The following is a 6,919-nucleotide window of genomic DNA, read 5'->3' as shown; positions in this document are numbered from 1 at the left end:
GTATTAAACATCTCTTAGTTCAATTCTAAGTAGGGAATTCGGATCAAACAATTTACATGTCAGCACCCTTGATGGACCACAGCAGAGGAGACTCCTCCATCGGATCCATTCTGTCCATCATCGGGATATTCCAAGCTGATGAAACCCATTCTGACATGGGACATTTTTTTATCAACTTTTCTGGTTTCTCCTCCAAGTATGGCACGATATGCTTTTTCATGTCACTTTGGGAGATTCTGAGATGATTTCCTTTGACACTGATAAATTTGACTCGCCCAGCATCATCCAAAGTTTTTAGACCAATCCAGTCTTCAGTGTAGAGGGTAGTCTGAAAAAGTCATTTATTTATATAAGTATTATAAATGTAGTAAAGGTATTTATATAAGTCATCATGAATCGTGATCATCATCATCTAAGCCTTTTTTCAATTAACATGAGATTTAGGAAACGATCCTATAGAAGAAAGAATAAAATAGAAGAAACAATCGTATGCATCAGATACTTAATTTTCAGAGAACACTGGGTTCATCAGAATCAGAGACCCATTGAAGATAAAATGAACAAACATTTCCTATTAATGTGGCACAATAACAATATATATAAACATGATACTAGGCTCTGGTTGCAAGTCTGATGTGGAACAATGTCAACTCTTATTCTTGACTCTATATCAGATTTTTGCCTGGTACCAAGCTGCTACTTATTGGCCTCAGGTGATCTTATCAATTTCCATCTACATGCATGGATCTCTTGAATGGCTTATTCGGTGAGGTAACATCTACAAGGTTTATCATCGGTGATATATTCTAACCATGAATCTGCATTTCAACCACAAACCTACTACCCATTTGTTCTGCAGCCTAGACCTGGATGAACTCTGCTAGGTTCATTTACAACTGAATTGACTACTATAATCCTCAACTTAATAGAGATCAGAAGCAGACAGAAATGAGCTTAATGTCCTATGTAACACTGCAGTTGCTAATGTAGAAACTGCTCTAGGAATTTCTTTATGGTTGCATGCAAACAAGTTTGCACCCAATAATCATCAAGTCTGGTGCAGAGTTACTTAGACAAAGACAAAGCTTACATATATCCACCATGTCATACATAATTAGACAAAGACACCAACTACTGACCCACGCTTAGACATATGTAAAAAACATTAAAAGGTATTCCTCACCTGTTGTGGAGGCAAAATTGGGTTAAAGGCACCATCTGGATAATATCCAAACCAAGATGTCTCCCGAGGAATCAGAACTGTATCATGCTCGAACTGTCCAGCAAGTAGAAATCATAAATAAAATATAGTAGTCCCATCTTGCAGGATAAGATGTAAATAAAGAAAAAAATTGTAATGCCAAAAGTAGTAAATATTTCATCTGTACTATCCCAAATGATCCTAGTGGTTCATCTCTGTCGCTAACCAGAAACACAGACCTTCAAGAAAATTGAGAAATGAAACAGAAGCTTTGTGAACTGACCATTACAACATCCAGAAGTCGATGACGAGGAGGACGACGAGAGAGAGGAACTTTCGCGTGGCCATTATTGCCGCCGTGTTCAGAACATTAACCATGTTCTCAACATTGGATGTTGTAATCAGCCAAGGTGCGGCCATCCTGTTTTCTAATATTCTCTGAGACAGTGGGCTGTAGATTATTTGTTATTCTTCTAGATTCGTCTTCTTTGTTTAAGTGATTTAAATTTAATCCCATCCTCGTATTAGCTGTCGACATTAACCTGATCGAATGTCGAGAGATTAATCTACTACTTTCAGTGTGAGCTTTTAATGGCCAAAAATTTATCTGCACTTTTGCTTGGAAATTCAAATATTTCAAAGGATAGTATAATGATGCATTTTATTAGTGACAAAGCATATGTATTTCATGATAACAAAAGATGCGTGACATAGATTAAACATATCAAAAATTAAGTTGGAATTGGAAGAGAGCACAAAGATGAAAAAGAGTTGTGTGGCATTGAAAGAAAATCATAAGAAAGAAGGAATAGGAGAAGACTAAGAAGGCAAAGCTCTAGAAGGAGTTATAAGTGGGTAGGGAGGCGAGCGACATAGATTGATGCGAAGGGTGATAGTGAAACGTTCAAATTATCATTTCAACTATTGATTTTATGATGTTCAAATTATCATTTCAACTATTGATTTTATGATGTCAATCCAACATGTGATGTCACCTACTATCTTTCATCATAATAATTGACTTTAATAAAATATGATCATTTATTTTATTTTTAAAATTATAAAAATCTTAATATAATTTTTTTAAATATAAACATAACTATTCCAATAGGAACTACTACGAGTCTACTATTTTTTTATTTGGATCTATACCCTTATATATATATATATATATATATATATATATACTGTCGACAAGGTAAAAGGCTGTCCGCCATTTGACGTGGGGCGGCAATTCTATGTTAGATCTGCGTTCCGACACATAACCATTTCTTTTCGCTACACAAAGCCCACACCGGTAGTATAAAGTGCCCACTTTGTCCAATATCAAAACAAAAGATAAAAAGTGCATGGTCGAGCATTCCAAGAAAAATTACATAAAATTCAAATAATGTAAATTTGGTTGTTAATTTTCTCACATAATTCTAACCAAGAGATATTTCCAACTACATTTCATAAATTTGTTTAAGAGACTGATTTCATATGTGAGTATTAATTAAGGTTTGCTTCATGGTCGAATATTTGGAAGGTATGTATCGATTGATGAGAGGATAGTGCGTGGTTGTGTCAGATGTCGACACGTGGACACCTGCTTCACATCACCGTCGTGCCTAATAGGTCTCCACATGTTGAGGTTAGACGTGCCACGACCCTTCGATAAGCTTGATAGTATAAATAGAGCTTCCTCACCGCCGTTGCAGGCAAGGCTACGAAAGGCCAACCGGTTGAAGCAATGCTCGCAGAAAAGAGACATCCACGTAGATGGATGATCACATCCGATTCTCGTGATGATCGCCGCACACGTGGATGGACGACATTAAAGACTTCACGGTGCATCCCCCTGTGAGCCTCCGACAGATGCATGAATAATCTTTAATTATGATTCGGACGGTGACTCGTTCGATAATAGATTAGCAATTTTATATTAAATCTTAATCGTCACAAGTTTAGGATACCGATCGCGTTAGAAAAATGTGATTGGTCGAGCATTCCATGGAATAGAAAAAAAGAATGTTTTATAGGGGGAGGAGGCACAGGATCGATTATTTCGAGAGAAATGATGGGAAAAAGAATTAAGTCTCCAATTTCGAATCACCAACTCAAGCTTTTTTTTTTTTTTTTTTTTTTGTTCTTTTGTGAAATAATCCATCATCGAGGAACAGAAGAAAATGATGCATAAATTTAGAAAAAGCCATCACACTTGTTTTCTCCCTTTTATTTTTTAAAAATTTAAATAATAATTTATTCTGCATTCTGAATGTAAACGCCGGATATGAAACCTTATTTCGAATTCATAACTATTAGGACTCTAGCTAGAAGAGTTTGAATCTGTTGGGACTCTAGCTAGAAGAGTCATAATATGTTGGGATTATAGTTTATTGGGAAATCGTGAGGAGTCGACATCTCATGCGTAGCGAAAAACAAAACAAGACCAGATTAGCTAGAGTCATAATATGTTGGGATTATAGTTTGTTGGGAAATCGTGAGGAGTCGACATCTCATGCGTAGCGGAAAACAAAACAAGACCAGATTTCCCATAGTTACGTACTTGGCCGTTGTGCGACGATTGGTGCGCCCCGAATTTCCAGATCCAATGAAGAGGATGAAGGAGCACTAGCATACTCCTCTGTAGTGGTAATCCACGCAGCGGACGCGGCGACGATGCTCCTTAGATCACCGTGGGATCTTTCTCTCCCCATGCACCACGAGGCTGCCGGAGCCAAGGAGGAGGAGAGGAGACTGAGGAGAATAGGAGGGGTGTCCTCCTATCTATATAGGTGCTAGAAGCATATCCTTAACGGATCCTGTTTACACTGAATTTTTATCTCGTTCACATTGAATCTTTATCCAATCTTCCAATCGGATGGCCATGAGTCGTTTCCGTCAGAACTCCTTCTGATATAGTGAATTATTGCTAATAATTCACTCGACTCATCAACTATCGATGTACTAGGCCACTATGCCATAGTCCCTAGACGATACAAGAAGATCTAATCCTTCGAACATGTATATCCTTAGTTACCATGTATCTATAGTCTCTTATTCATCTAATCTTAGAGACCGGATATTGGGCATGGTAAAATCAGGCCCATACGAAATCCTGTCCGAGTCTCGCTCTAATCGGATTCTCCCGAAGAACTCCTCTCTCAATCCGAACGACCCTGGTCAGAAATTTTACCTGAGCGAGCACACGCGAGATATTCCTCTCATGAACAGTGAGCGAAATGACGGGCAACACCTTTCCTGTTATCCGAAAGCCCCATCCAAGCTGAAAGCCTTTTAACTGCAAATGATTCCAAGAAACAAAACAGTGTCAAAAGAATGGAATAAACAGAGTTCTTGGAAAGATTACAGCTCAACTTCGTACTGCCAGTTTCTCCAGATGCATGTATGCCAACTGTAACTCTACCAAATCGAACCAGATTATGCACCACCGGAAAATATGAATTCCAAGTTGTCACGGATAAAGTTCTAAACAAGATGTTTGATATAATACTTATGTATGTCCGTGTCTTCCTGTTTGTTCATGCTTTCCACAGCATGTAGAGAGATGACCGAAAGCTTAATAGTTTCATTTTAGTTGGGTTTAGTGATCGTTTTAGGCTTGTAAATAAAGGATGTGTCATGTGAATGTTAAATCTCGTATTTTGATGATGAAACCACTTGATATGTGTTTATGATTTAATCTACGTTTTGAGTGACGCAGGATGCTTCGATCAGGATGAGACAATTAAAGCAGAAAAATCATGTTGTGCCGGAGGAACATGTCAAAAGATTGGACATCGGGCCGGTGGATCGGTCGATGTATCGACAGAAGACTTCGGGCCGTGGATTCGGGCATCGGGCCAAGAAGACCGGGTATTGCACCAAGGATATCGGAGTTGCGGAGTCAACTGGCCGATTGGGCAATAGGCCGCAAAAGAGGATGATGCGTCGAAGAATCGGACGAAGCATCGTAAGACCAATGACATGTCGGACAACTTGATTATTGCTTTGTATTAATTGTCTCGATCGAAGTTTTATTAAGTGTGTAGGATTAACTACGATAGCTTGAAGACATAAAGCAAGTCTACCAGAGTCAAGTTCGATGGGTGTTTGAGAGTCCGCAAGAAGTCCGAAGAATCGTCGGAAGTGCTGCCGGAACTAACCGAGAAGGAATCGGGGACTTGCCGAAGTTTTTGGAAGTCCGTCAGAAAGATCAACGGAGGTTCGTGGAGATCACCGAGAAGATTCGGATACTTGCCAAAGACTAGTTGAACTCGCCACAAGACCGGGAGCTTGCTGGGAGTTCGACGGAAGAAATCCGAGGGTGAACCACTTGTAAAAGGTTGTAAGAGGGGTATTTGTCCTTCTCCTTCAAAGTGATTTGCTGGTGGAAGTTTGGAGCCTCATCGAAGAAGCTTCGCAAGTGGATGTAGGTCATTTGACCGAACAACTTTAAATTGGTGTGTTCCTTGAATGTGTGAGTACTTACCTTTCCGAAATCATTATTTACACAACAGCAAGCTTTCGGTTTTCATCTTCTCATGTTACTCGAGCTACTTTTATCTAGTCATTCATTGTCAAATCGAAATCTCTACGCGTTTTCGAAATCGTCTTTCAAACTTACAAGTTTTAATCCGCTGCACTAATTCACTCCCCCCCCCCCTCTTAGTGCCGCTCCGATCCTAACAATTGTTATCAGAGCCACGATTTTCTACTTTGGTTTAACACCCAAATAGAAATGGCTCTTTTCGGCTTTCAAGAGGGTTACTCTCTCATTCGTCCTCTCTTTTTCAATGGGACGGACTACACTTATTGGAAAACTCGAATGAGAGTTTTCTTACTTTGTTTGGATTTGAATTTATGGCAAATTATCGAAAATGGATTTCAAAAATCTTCTCTTCCGATGACCTAATGAGATGAATCAGAGAAGAAGGTTTTTGCTTTAAACGCAAAGGCTATGAATGCCTTATATTGTGCACTTGACAAAAATGAATTTAATCGCGTTTCGATTTGTGATTCGGCTTTTGATATTTGGAGAACTCTTGAGGTCACTCATGAAGGTACTAGCCGAGTGAAAGAGTCCAAAATCAACATTCTTGTGCATTCTTACGAACTTTTCCGAATGAAATCAAGTGAGTCCATCGGAGACATGTACACCCGTTTCACGGATGTCATCAATGGACTCAAAGCTCTTGGTAAAAGTTTTTCTAACTTTGAACTAGTCACTAAAATCTTAAGATCCCTTCCAAAAAGTTGGGATCCAAAAGTTACGGCCATTCAAGAGGCGCCAAGGACCTTAAAACATTCCCTCTTGAAGAACTTATTGGATCTCTAATGACCTACGAAATGAACAATGTGACAAAAAGGGAACTCGAGAACAACCTTCCAAAGGACAGGAAGGATTTGGGACATAGAACACATGAAGACCACTCGAGCATAAGCTCAAGTGATGGTGAACTCGAACTCACTAAGAAATTTAAAAAGTTAATGAAACAAAAATTTAAGAACGAAAAGAATAGAACTGCTTGCTTTGAACGCAAGAAAAAGAACAAGAATTGGGATGAATGGAGCTCCTCCGAAGACAAGGGAAAAATCAAGAAAGGCGAGGTGGCAAACTACGCCTTAACCACTTTCAACGATGAGGTAATCAAAATCCCCCCAATTTACTTTGAAATTACATGATGCTTTTCATGATTTTTTTAATTTTTTATTTAAAAATAAAAATGTAAAAAT

The 6,919-nt window shown here is 38.8% G+C and overlaps 1 long non-coding RNA gene across 1 annotated transcript; it reads right to left on the bottom strand.

Moving 5' to 3' along the window:
• Nucleotides 1-1,582, bottom strand: LOC135627199 (uncharacterized). Its single transcript, XR_010492549.1, has 3 exons — nucleotides 1,485-1,582; nucleotides 1,184-1,276; nucleotides 1-328 (listed from the first exon to the last, which is right to left on the bottom strand). It is a non-coding gene; the product is annotated as an uncharacterized LOC135627199 (long non-coding RNA).
• Nucleotides 1,583-6,919: the final 5,337 nt, after the last annotated feature.

The sequence above is a fragment of the Musa acuminata genome, chromosome BXJ2-11 (assembly GCF_036884655.1).
Source record: "Musa acuminata AAA Group cultivar baxijiao chromosome BXJ2-11, Cavendish_Baxijiao_AAA, whole genome shotgun sequence".
Lineage (NCBI taxonomy): Eukaryota > Viridiplantae > Streptophyta > Magnoliopsida > Zingiberales > Musaceae > Musa > Musa acuminata.
This window is presented reverse-complemented; position numbering and strand designations above follow the sequence as displayed.